Source organism: Magallana gigas, chromosome 2 (genome assembly GCF_963853765.1).
Source record: "Magallana gigas chromosome 2, xbMagGiga1.1, whole genome shotgun sequence".
Lineage (NCBI taxonomy): Eukaryota > Metazoa > Mollusca > Bivalvia > Ostreida > Ostreidae > Magallana > Magallana gigas.
The window spans coordinates 54,869,505-54,883,408 of record NC_088854.1 but is presented as its reverse complement, the minus strand read 5'-3'; the positions used below and the strand labels follow the sequence as shown (position 1 = coordinate 54,883,408).

The following is a 13,904-nucleotide window of genomic DNA, read 5'->3' as shown; positions in this document are numbered from 1 at the left end:
AAAACCATTTAAAATTTTTAAAAATCTTTAAAGCGTAATTTGTCTCTTTAAGACATTTGTTGAAATTGTTTTGAAAGTTTTATTGTTGATTGTAGATAAAATATATAAACTTAATATTTTTGAAGTTCAATTACCGTGGACTATTTCGAGTTTGATCGATATAACAAAATTCTAAACAAACGGAAAACAATGATAAATATCATATAACTAATTACTAATTGCTAATGTTTCTTAGTTTTAATGTTTTAATAAGTAGTTTAACTCTGATTTCAGAAAGCCAAAAGGAGATTTTTAAGAGAAATTTTTAAATTGGTTCGTTATATGGTATCAATATTATTTAGACAAGAATAAAAAGGAAGCAGTACAAACAGGCATGATGTTAACTTTTAACCAGATTTTGGAAATTCTAGTCATATTCTGAATTGTCGCCATTGGACTCTGTATATCTAACACTTCGATACATCCTTTAAGGTGGCAAAATGGTCAACATATTAACCATCAGATCTACCTAATTTTCTAGAAATGATTTGTTTAGCTATAAAGTATAAACTAACAAAAACAACATCCAGATATTTTACCTTTTAAAACTCAAGTATTTTCCTATATTTTCATACACATGTAGTGATTTTCTTTTTAAGGAGATCAACACAGTGTTTTAATTGCAGAGACCGTCGAACCCTCTTAAAGTTTAAATCATTAAGGTCTTCCATTTCCAACGGAAGACCTTTCTATTATTGTGCGGGAATAAGATTATTAGGGTCTTCCGTTTCCAACGGAAGACCCTCTTGTTATTCTACGGTTTCTTTTTCTTTATTATTAAGGCTTCCGTTTTCCAACGGAAGACCTTATTGTTTTCGTTCGGTTTCTTTTTCTCTATTATTATTAATTTTCTTTGTTCTTCCAACCAATTTTGTGTACGCGATGTCTCTAAAACTACTCCACCGATATATATGAAACTTTCAGGTCTGATAGATAATGATCTGAACCTTATTGGAAATTTTTTTTATTATGACGTCACTTCCGGTTTTTGAGTTATTTACAATTTAACGATTTTCAGAGGGTCAGCTTGTCCAGGGGTAAACTCCTAAACGATTTAAGATATTGAGTTCAAAATTTCAGGGATTGTAGACAAAAAGGTGTAGATCTGACATGTGGTACATATATTTTCCTGTGACCAAAAGCGCCGAAGCTCGCCCGAGCTCGAAAATAACAGTTAAAAAAGCGTTGTGATTTTTCGTGATTTTCTTTCAATATCTCTTTCCTCGATTGTATTTTGTTATAACATATAGAACAAAAAATCTTTATAAAGTCAAGAGCTTTTATGCGACATCAAGAAAAAGGGGCTGGCCTTTCAAATAAGGGGCTGAGGGGGCTCTAAAGTCTTTTAATGATAACTTTTCACTGTGAAATATTTTGTGATACATTATAGAAGCAATTATGTTCGATCTAACGTTATCCACCTACACATGGCAATCATTTTCCTCTATGTTACGTAATTAGGGATTTTAAGGGGCCAGAAGTCCAAAAATTTGATGCTCAATATCTCAAAATGGAGAAAAAATTTGAAAAGCAATATTGAACAAAAGATGCTCAAAATATTAAGCTTAACAATCTGCAACCATAATTTCTTTGTTATGCAGTCCCTAAAAGGAGTTACAGGGTCGGCCCCGAAAACGACCCTCTCAAGATATCTCGAGAACGGTACAAAATTTGTAAACACTTAATGCACAAAATGTGTTTAAATTGATAAGAGCTTTCATTTGAAATCATGAAAAAGGGGCTGGCCCTTCAAATAAGGGGCTGAGGGATCTCTAAAGTCTTTTAATGATAACTTTTTACTGTGAAGTATTTTTTGATACGTTATAGAAGCGATTATGTTCATTCTAACGTTATTCACCTACACATGGCAATCATTTACTCCTATGTTACATAATTAGGGATTTAAGGGGCCAGAAGTCCAAAAATTTGATGCTCAATATCTCAAAATGGAGAAAAATTTTGAAAAGCAATATTGAACAAAAGATGCTCAAAATATTGAACTTAACAATCTGCAACCATAATTTCTTTGTTATGCAGTCCCTAAAAGGAATTACAGGGTCGGCCCAGAAAACGACCCTCTCAAGATATCTCGAGAACGGTACAAAATTTGTAAACACTTGTTGAAAAAAAAGTGTTTGAATTGATTAGAGCTTTCATTTGAAATCATGAAAAAGGGGCTGGCCCTTCAAATAAGGGGCTGAGGGATCTCTAAAGTCTTTTAATGATAACTTTTTACCGTGAAATATTTTGTGACACGCTATAGAAGCAATTATGTTCATTCTAAGGTTATTTACCTATACATGGTAATCATTTCCTCCTATGTTATGTAATTAGGGATTTTAAGGGGCCAGAAGTCCAACACTTTGATCTTCAATATCTCGAAATAGAGGAAAATTCTGGAAAGCAGTATTTAACAAAAGATGCTCAAAATAATGTGCTTAACAATGTACAACCATTTATTGTTTTTATCTGGACACCAACCGGAGATTTAGGACCGGATATCTAAACGATTTGTCCCAGATATCTCAAAAACGGTAACCAATTTCTAAACACTTATTAGCGGTACACAAAAATACCTTTTAACTAAAATGAATGAAAATGAGCTGATCTCTCAAATAAGGGTCACCAAAGGGATAGAAAGTCTTTCACCCATTACACTCATAGATTCCGCCTCCTTTTCCGGATAAGTTTCGTTGACGAAGATTAAGAGTAAGGTCATTCCTTATTCTAAAAATCGGACGGAAGACCTCCTCGTTGCTCGCAACGAGATCGTGTCTAGTTCTTTTTTTTCTTTTTCTGACTTTTTTGGAGCGCTATTTCTCAAAAACTATACAACCGATATGCACAAATTTTTCAGAACTGATAAAGCATGATCGGTGCTACATATTAATAAATTTTCAAATGATGACGTCACTTCCGGTTTCAGATATTGACGATTTTGTAAATTTTTAAGGGTCATTTTGTCCACGCATCTCCTCCTGAAAACCTGAAAAATAGCACCAATTTTTTTCACGAAATTTTCGCACATTTTCTGTAATATCTTTTGATGTATAAATATTTTGTAAACACATGTAATGCAAAAGTTGTTTAATTTTGCAAGACCTTTAATTTGATATCTAGAAAAAGGGGCTGGCCCTTCAAATTAGGGGCCAAGATGGCTCTAAAGTTTTCTTACAATAACTCTTTACTGAACAATATTTTGTTATTAATTATAGAAGCAAAAATGTTTACTGTACAGCTGTTTATCTATTCAGTACAATACCTTAGTCATATGTTACGTAATTAGGGGTTTCAAGGGGCCAGAATTTGAAAACTTTGATCATTAATATCAGAAAAAGGAGAAATATTTTGAATAGCACTGTAGAACAAAAGTTGTTTGAAATAATGTTCTCAACAATACGAAAACTAAAATTTTGTTGTTGGTGGCCCCGGTAAGGAGTTTAAGGGTCGGCCCCTAAAACACATTTATACAGATATCTTGAGAAAGGTTAAGAATTCCTAAGCACTTGTTGAACAAAAAATGTTTATATTTGCAAGACCTTTAATTTGATATCAAGAAAAAGGGGCTGGTTCCTCATATTAGGGACCAAGGGGGCTCTAAAGTCTTTTTATAATAACTCTTTACTGAAAAATATTTTGTTATTAATTATAGAAGCAAAAATGTTCATTGTACAGCTGTTTATCTATACAGTATCATACCTAAGTCATATGTTACGTAATTAAGGGTTTCAAGGGGCCAGAAGTTGAAAACTTTGATCATTAATATCTGAAAAAGGAGAAATATTTTGAAAAGCAATGTAGAACAAAAGTTGTTCAAAATATTGTTCTTAACAAAATGATACCAAAAATGTTGTTGTTAGTGGCCCCGATAAGGGGTTTAAAGGTCAGCCCCTAAAACACAGTTGTTTAGATATCTCGATTACGTTTTACAATTTGTGAACACTTGTAGAACAAAATATGTTTAAATTAGCGAGACCTTTTATTTGATATCAAGAAAAAGGGGCTGAGCCCTCAAATTAGGGGTCATAAGGGCTATTAAGTCTTTTTATAATAACTTTTTTCTCACCAATAATTTGATATTATTCATAAAGCAACAAAGAAGCTTTTTTTATGCTTAATTTTAAACTGAAATCCGTTTTAAAATCGGACGATGCATTACAATAATATTGTGATTTAAAAATTGAGTTTTCCGGTTATTTTTATTCCACGTTCTTGGTTAAGAAAATAGCGTTATGTTCAAAGTAAAATTAACTCGTACCAAAAATAATTGTTCAGTCGTACTTCAACACATTCGGATTTTTTTGTTAAGTCGTTCTTGAAATCAGAAAGGTTTTTGTTAATTCGTACTTAAAATCATTCGGATTTTGTTAAGTCGTACCAGGAATAATTCGATTTTTTTTCATCTTTTTATTATCGTTACTCTTGTTATTGGTTTAAGAGCTCTGCTTCTTACAGGAACTTCCAGCTTTACTTCCGACATTAACGGAAGACCCACTCGTTGCTTTGCTGGTTGATTTACCTCTGTAATAAGGCTCGAAATGAAAATCTGTCACTTCCGGTCGAAACCGGAAGTGAAACAAATTTTTCGAAAAAATGAATTTTCTGATCAAATCAAAAAAGAATATGAGTTTTGTAGAGTTGGTTATGCTGAATCGAACACTGAAAGCCGTATTAAAATCGGACGATGCATAACAGAGATATCGGGGTTTAAAAATTGAATTTTCCGGATATTTTTATTCCGCGTCCTTGGTTTAAAAAATAGCGTAATGTTAAAAGTCAAATTAACTCGTACCAAAAATAATAGTTAAGTCGTACTTGAACACATTCGGATTTTTTTTGTTAAGTCGTTCTTGAAATCGGTAAGGTTTTTGTTAAGTCGTACTTAAAATTATTAGGATTTTGTTAAGTCGTACCAGGAATTATTCGATTTTTGTTCTTTTCGTTTTAGGTGATCTTGTTATTGGTTTAAGAACTTTGCTTCTTACAGGAACATAAAGCTTTACTTTCGACATTAAAGGAAGACCCACTCGTTGCTTTGCAACGAGCTTTGCTCTAGTTATAATTTTTCTTCTTCTAGACGTTTTTAAATCCTCAATAACTTTTTTGTTTGTCATCTGATTTCATTCAAATTGTCACGGTATATTGTAAATTAAATTAGGTTTCTAGAGCACAATCGCAGCTTCCGGTTTTAAGTTATTCCCCTTTTTCTAAAATTTTAGGGGCGTTAGTTTCCAGACAAATGCTCCGAAATGGTCCGTAGCAAATAATTTATAGTTAAAAATCTTTATTATTGATACTTTGAATATTGTCCTCTGATTTTTGGATTTTAGTTTCTTCCAATTATTCCACTCGAATTAATCAATCGAAATCTATGTTTTAAAAATAGCGTGGAGGGCGCACGCCCCCCCCCCTAAAATTTTCAAAGTATGCATGACTGTAGATGATTTGATAAATTTTACATAGAAAAGTTAGCATTTTGTGTTTCACTTTATTTATATTTATGCCTGACTCAATATTACACCTCATTGATACATTAGCTGTGCTATGCTGACTGTAATTCTGCTGCTCTATAAACATCTATAAACATCTAATCCTAATGCATGTTGACAGGTTCTGATAACAAACCAATTAAACTGTGTTTAAAACAAGCAGTGATGGTCATTTCATTATGGTGGCTGCAACAAATTCCCCAGGGCCCTGAACTTGGGGCTTCGACCAAGAATCGACTGGAAATCTCAGCAGTTTTGTTTCAAGTGTAGACTGCGCTGTCATTTCCATATTGCGACGCAAGCAGAAATTTCTGAACAACTGTATATTTTTTGATTTTTTTTCTACGTAAATAGACTATTTCAATATAAGAATATTGAAGATTTGATGCATCAGATATTTCTAACAGCTAATAGGGGGTCGGATACCGTATCGTCATTACAATGTTGTAACTTTGATAACCTAGTTAATTTTGGGAGTTCATAAATGCCCAAGTGTTTTTTGTTTTTAATCCAATACATGTATTAGGTATAAGTAACAATATGTGTCAAATTGTTATATAAATGTAATAGGCTTTTGTGTAAAGTGTACATAACTGAAAAAATACCACTATTTTGAGCCTGGTTTTACCTTCAAAATACACGAAAACCCAGGAGCTTCCGGGGGCTTCGCCCCCTAGGCCCCCACCAGGGCTTTGCCCGGGACCCACGGGGGGGGGCCTCAAGGCGGCCCCAGACCCCCTGCTCAATAATTTTATCCACGCCCCCCCCCCTAACTACAAATCCTGTATCCGCCCCTGACAATGATTACCCAATCTATTTAAATACAAGATAAATAGAGAAGGCAAATATTGCTTGTGACATGTACGTAGTTTTTTTTATATATCTTTATGATAAAGCAGAGAAAAGCAAAAAAAAAAAATAAAATAAAAAAAAAACCCACAAAAAACAAACATGGAACTTGCATCAAATTTAATTCATGTACATGTTACCAAAAACCCGACCGAATATGCGCCTTTGTCACATTTAATTAAATTAACTGAAAATAAAAACCGTAACACTATTATTTTCCGCTTATTTTTTTTGAAGTTTCTCCCTTTTTTTTTAAAAAAAAAATACATACGTAAACTTTCTCCGAGAGAATAACTGTTGATCCGATAAAGGAGAAAAAACTGACTTAAAAATAGGGATTTTGAATATTATTGCATCGTAGGGAGAAGTAATATTCATTTCTGTAAATAATGTTATTAAATTTTACGTTACATAGCGGTGTCTGTATATCAGGAGTAAAATTTAGACGCTCACTTAGGCATAAATTCTCCCGATGATCTAAGATAGCTGATTATTATTTTAAATGTTCAAGTTTACTCGTATTATCAAATAATATCAGCCCTGAATAATTTTTCATAGATGCCATCAATTTTGGCTATTTACCAAATTTTGACAGCACGAAACAAATTCAAACTTCACATAGTCTTCAAAAAATTAGAAAGATTTATTTACAGAAGTTACGTGTTTTTTTAATGCACGTTTTAACTTACATTTCCTTACATGAATCATGAGTACATTTTAATTTATAACAATCCATGCTACCCTGAAAAATTTAACTCGCCATTAAACTTCTCATTGTTTAAACCCCTGTCACACTGGAGCTGCGTCCTCACAGCGATCCCGCTGCGTAATTGAATAATGTAAAACGCCATGGTAAACGAACTAGAGTCTTCTACAGCGCCGTAACAACTCAACGGCATCTTCGTTCGCCGCGGTGGGATATCCTAGCCTAGAATATTTTAGAACGCCGTGCGACGGCGCGTACTTTGAACATGCACAAAGTACGCGCCGTGGCTCTGCGTTCCGATAAACACGCCATAGAAGTGTGGTAAGGTCGCCATGGCAGCCCCGTAAAGTCTCCAACAGCGCATGTGCACGCAGTCAGCGCGCAGAGCACGCTGTGGATGCGCGGTAAAAACTCCTAGCACGTCATGAGCGCTCGGCGGAGGGCAGTCAATCGCCAAGTAGAACTCTGTGGAAACGTAGTTGGGAGCTCTGTAAGAACGCCTTTCTGAATTTTCCTTGCGATCCTACGGCGATTCAATTAATTTTACAATGCCGTGAACTCGCACTGGGAACGCAATTTTGTGTGACAGGGCCTTAAAGAGTTTTCAAAACAATTACACATAATTTTTGTATGGATTAAACGATTGGGTGTCAATTAAGAAACCGTTCAGTTAATTGATAAAAGCAATGTCATTCTCAATCTAAAGCAATAATAGACACAGATCAATTGTGGGTTTTAAGTTTAAAATAAATAGCTTCTATTTGATAGAGTATGGTCATTATACTGCAAACTTTTCAAATCTTCCTGGGTTCTGAGCTGTGCCTGTCTGTGCGTTGTACATGTACTTTTACGTAATATATCCTTCGCCCACGGCCGATGAGATCAGCCACGGCTGCACTACATGTACCTAGCGGTAATTAAGCGGTTATTTACATGTAATACACAAGATTCTCACACCGCGACGCACACTTACATGCATATGAACGTGTTTGAGTTAATATAGCCGTAAAAACAGGAACTGTTTTAATTTAATGCTATAAAAGTTTGTCCATCTTGTATTTATTCAATTGAACATTTGAGTGTAAATGAATATTAATGAGCGATATTACTCCAAATCGTAAACATCGTAAGACATAAATTAATGGTTAGTTTGTTTATGTAAAATATTTTAAAAACTGCACAAATAATGTTTTACACCATTCCCCCCCCCCCCCCACACACACACACACAAATAGTAAACCTTTAAATGATGATCGTCCCTCGCACATGGCTGAGGAGAACCGGCGCGAGTGGACAAGTAATCCGCGGTCGGTTCGTGTCCTTCTACATATACCTTATCACGCGTTCATGTTTCATATTTTGCACGGACACAACTATATTTTATTATGTTTTCAACTATTATATTCGTTTAAGATGAAAAGATAAATTCATTAAACGGGTACAGTTGATTATGCATTGATTTATAGATAGCGTACAAGGAAGTTTAAAAATCAAATTATAATCAAAGTTCCATGTAACATGTTTGCGGTAGGTGCTAGCACGATAAAAAAATGTCCTGAATTGAGGCACTGGATGATTTTTTTTTTAAATTTCACATGAATTTTAAACAACTTTAGATTAGATTCCATCGGTCACATATTTATCACTTCTTTAGTTTTTCTACATGGTCGTTCGTTTCTTTGTAGAAGCGAACTCATTGCTGCCCCCGCCCCGCTAACAGGAGCTCGCGCTGGAATTTTTTAATTGTCAAAACGATATCAAGATCTATCGAAAATCATTTTTGGTGGCTTCTTCTCCTGTGTAACATTTTGTTTCACTTTCCCACCCGTTTGTTTATTCGGTCAGTCTGTGTAAATTCAATCGCCACGTGCGACCGAGAATCTTGTGTCGCTTCAGCGCACACAGCTCGGAACATATATAGCCCCAGGTCATCAATTGTTCTATAATTGAGTAACAGTTGGAATGGTGCTTTTACATAAAATAATAAATAATAAAATCATCCAGAAAAAAGTTACCGTAACTCAATAGTCAATACCAAAAATAAAATACGTATGATTGCAAACTGAAATCGGTTTTACAGTATTCGGCGGGATTTGATTTTTTTGCAAACATTAGTATTTTTATTGGTTTCAGAGATTACGATGTAAAAACACAAACAGTAAATACACCTGATATTATTTACATTGATAATGTTCAAAAATATTTAAAATTAAATTCAATTAAATTCTACGAACAACCGATTATTTTTTTTCCTATGTCGTATCATTCGCGCGTAAATAAGTATGTTATGTACATATATATACATGTACCTCAGAAAAAATTCAAATGATTACACAAAAAAGAAAGTTGTAATTAGTATTTCGGAATTTTTTTCTGAAAGTAATTTCACATTGTATTGAAAAGAACAAGAAATAAAAATGATTTAAAATTTTGACTCAATATTCGTATATATTACCGGCGCTTCGTACATGTGTAACGGCGTACAGTGTATAGATTATTATAATCTGTTCGAATTAAGAACCATGCGTAAAGATTCCCATAATAATTACTAGTAATTGCATGACTGTGTACATTGTAGGCAAATCCATGTGTGTTAATTACTTCTAAGACTCTTGGTTTTCCGTTAACAGTGGTTTAAATAATTTTCAGATAATTAATAAATTTTTTGTCATTCAAATTGTATGCTTCATCAAATACTGATTCCGATTACATTGAAGTCATTAATTTTCCATTGGCTATTGACAAAAAAAGAGAAGCTTGACCATCCAATGAAAACAAATACACAGAGTTTGATTGACAGGTTCAGCCAGGTGCAGGAGACACCCGATGTCCGAGGTTATGTGTGCTGCTTGTACAAAGTCGAATGGTCTCAGTAAGAGTTATCGATGTAAATAAATTAAAAAATATATATATGCTTATCAAAACATGATCGTTTAAGTTACAGCAAAGTACATTGAAGCGTTTAATAGGGGTTTACTCCAGAAAAGTTTCTACCTAATGTTTTGACCGACCTTTGTCCAATCAGATCGTAGCTGGGCGGAGTTAAGACATTGCCGCTCATGACTTGAATGAGAGAAAGAAATGAGAGAGAGAGGGAGTGAATTGAGTAAATTATAAGTGGTGCCGATAAAGAAATAATCATTAGTTACAAACTTGCAAACAAATTAATTAAGGTCTGTATATAAAAATTACATGTATATCCTATATTGTATAACTTTAAAGCGTTTTCAAAACGATTGTGAAAATTTCTTTAGCCGCACGCCGTCGACAACATGCACATGGATAAGAATGACGTAGCTTATATCCAACTAAATTTCCTAGCATGGAGTCCGAGAATACGGACATTAAGTATTTTGAAATGCGAACGAATGATCACTTATGAACATGATGAATTTAGATGTAGTGTTAAGGAAAGGCAACGAAGGCGGATGCTTAGTGGAAAAGTAAAACGTCTAAGGTAAAGAATGTTTCACACTGAGTAACCATGAAGAAAGTTTTTATACAAAGTAAATTTACAACCTATGTTTAATTACAGGAAGATTCCGCAAACTTTGATTTGATTATTAACGGTAACACTTGTAATAAAAACAGTTTCTTAAATATTCGTACAGTCTTCGATGTTTGACATTACCTTATCCTATTACTGATCTAGATATAGACATTGTTGTTCCCTGGTTAAAGAAATTCAAAACACTTCAAAGTTTCATAAATTTATAAGATATACTATACTATGTCCCGAGTTTTTTCTTCCACCACTTTTTGCTTGATATTTCAATAATAGTAAATACCTTTGTGCTCAAACTAAGTTCATCCACTTATATGAAAAATGTCCAGATTATATGTGTTGAAACGCCCCCTCTACCGCTTCAGGTTTCAATACACATCCCAATATTGAAAGTCTACGGGGATTTTGCATTGCATCAGCCATTAATAAGCCCGGATGATAACGTTAAAAAATTGCGCGAGGTATCCCGAGTACTTCCGAATAGAGAAAGTAGTTTATAATCTGCATTTGAATTATGCACATTTTTATAATATGAATTCTCTGACTTTTTCGACAAGAATTTCGAGAAAACCTCTAATGAATCATTTTGTGCAATATTTTAAAATAGAATTGATTTCATCAAACTATGTTTTGGTATTCCAAATATTTCAAAAATTATATGGATCCAACCAATAATGAACTCCAGTCTCGTTCAACCAGATGCTCGACTGTCTCCGTTAATCTCCGACAAGTAAGAGATACCAGTTCACATGATAGCTTGATGACGCAACCTCTAAATATAGACTGACTGTCTACTTGCCGGAGATGTAAGGAGACAGCCGATGGTTAAACGAGACTATATATTGAACTCTGGCGTAGGAATACACACGACTACAAAAAACTTCTAATTGTTCGTACCATTTAAAATCTGACTATTTCCAAGGTATTTATAAGTTTCCTTTAAAAAAATGCTTCAGCGTACATAACATCGAATTTATCGATTATTTTCAAGAACTAAGTCTTGTCAGCGGCGATGATTTGTGCTTAGGTGCAAACACAGTTTCAGTTTCGGTTTGCTAGAGTAACTGCATAGGAGAGTTGATTAAAATCAACTCCCAAAAAACACAATTCCTGACATGAATCATGAGTACATGTAACAATGCTTGCTACCCTCTGAAAATTTACAAGCCATTAAACATCTCATTTTTTAAAGAATGTTTGAAACGATTGCATAAACTGTGTTCGACAGATAGTTTTCCTAAAACATTTTCTTTCTTTCCTTTTCAAAACATGTTTTATATACAGGTTTTCAATCACAACACATTTTTATAACAAAAGCAGAACTGAAAGTTTAGTCATTGCCTGACGCCATGACGTCACGCATATCTAAGGTTTAAAAGTTGCAATCTCCGAAACAGTGCAGACAATGGAACAAGCAATATCATGATATTTCACAAAAAAGATTAACCGATGCATGTTTAAGATGTCAGCATTTACGTTCATAATTGATGAAAATGTTTTATGGCATGTAATAACAACAGAGAGCAAGAGTTTTCAAGTAAAAGGGACGGTCACCATGAAGAGCGCGTGTGTAATCCTGATTTAAAAATAGATCAGCATTCCACCATATTTGAACGGTGAAAAAGGGGGAGGGGTCATCGCAACAAGTTGTAACATATTGTCTTATACGGTACAATGTAAGTAATAATTGGTGTTGGATTATCATTATTACAAGAGAGTCATCAGTTTGGATTAAAACACATATATATTTATACAGCTGGAATGTTTACTGGAGGAACTAAATCGCCAAAGCGGGGTGTGACCCGATTTTCGTTCAGTTGGGCGATTTCATTAATCTTGAAAAGGGAACATAACACGCGTGTCTTACTAAATGTACATTACTACATTAACAATTACTAATCAAGTGTGTTTCTTAATTCGATAGATATCTTCCAAAACATCCGATCAAAAGTATGATATACATGTATGTAGCTGTTACAAAACAAATGTCAAAAAATTCATCTACCCCCCCCCCCCATGGATGAGTTCATTCGTTGCATGAACGGTAAAGCAGGATTTCGCGCCTCAATGTCTCATTCATAGTTTTTGCGCGCCGATTAGTTGACGAGTCCGTTGGGATCATGCAAATACCCCAGAGCACACCATGTGTTTACATCACAGGCACGTAGCATCGGGGGTTGGGGTGAGGGAGGCTGTTTCCCCCTCCCCTCTTTTTTGACAGCTGGCACTTTTCTTAACTTTATAGGATAAATGGAAATATCATGGATTTGCCCCCCCCCCTCCTCTTTTGTAGAAGCATGCAATAATGAAACTGCAAATAAGGAGTTCTAATTGAATTAAAGCTACAGTTAGGGTTTTTTCTTGAATTTGAGAATTCACCCTTTTTTAATTGCTTGTCAAGATGATTTTGATGAAGCTGCCCACACACATTAAAAACAATACGTGTTTGTATACCCTCTCATATTTCATAAGGTTGGAAGTTTAAAAAAATGCCTTTCAGTTGATTTTGCAATTAATATAACAAATACAATTTGAAAAAACGACTATTTACTCTCCAGCTTTCAAGCTTACATGCACTTATATGATATGTGTGCATTCCTAAAAAATTGAATTAATAAAATAAATGAATTTCAAGCGATATATATGTACATGTTCTAGATCGAATAAAAGACTAACATTTCGTCTTAAATTTGCACGTTCCATTTATAAATTTATGATCAGCAGCGAAAATTAAAATTTATTTCTGATAAGTTGGCCTAATTGATATATGCATGCTTCCATTGAATAATTTTGTTTAGTCAGGCAAGCTTTTTGGAAAGCTATTACTTGTTATAATTTATTGACACCATATCACATACATTTTCAACTCGCAGCAACAACGGAAGACCTACTCGTGGCTTTGCCACGAGCTCTGCTCTAGTTTTCATTATATACATTGAAGTGCTACTTATTACACATTGTTATCCGTAGAATACATAATTATTCCATTAGGGAAAAATGAATGCAATTTCATCTGCGTAAAAACAATATTTGAAATGCAAAATAAAACCTCGTACAAAAGACATTGTTAAAATTTATAACGAGATCACAGTGAAATGGGAGTTATTTTCTGATTTATTTATTCACTCACAACTAGGTCAATGGTATATAACGTATATTGTACATTTAGCAAGGATCACAAGTACATGTACATCATAGAAATGTGAAGTAGTAAATTGTTTTAGAAAGGCATCTTTTATCTTCTTTATTTGTTAAGAGTATTTTTGTCATCAAAGCACTCCAATGCAACTCCTAAAATTATTCATATTTCAAGTAT

The 13,904-nt window shown here is 34.0% G+C and overlaps 1 protein-coding gene across 1 annotated transcript in view; it reads left to right on the top strand.

Moving 5' to 3' along the window:
* LOC105324307 (frizzled-7-A) overlaps positions 1-13,904 on the top strand; it is a 70,811-nt gene that overhangs the window by 54,112 nt on the left and 2,795 nt on the right. The window lies entirely within an intron of this gene.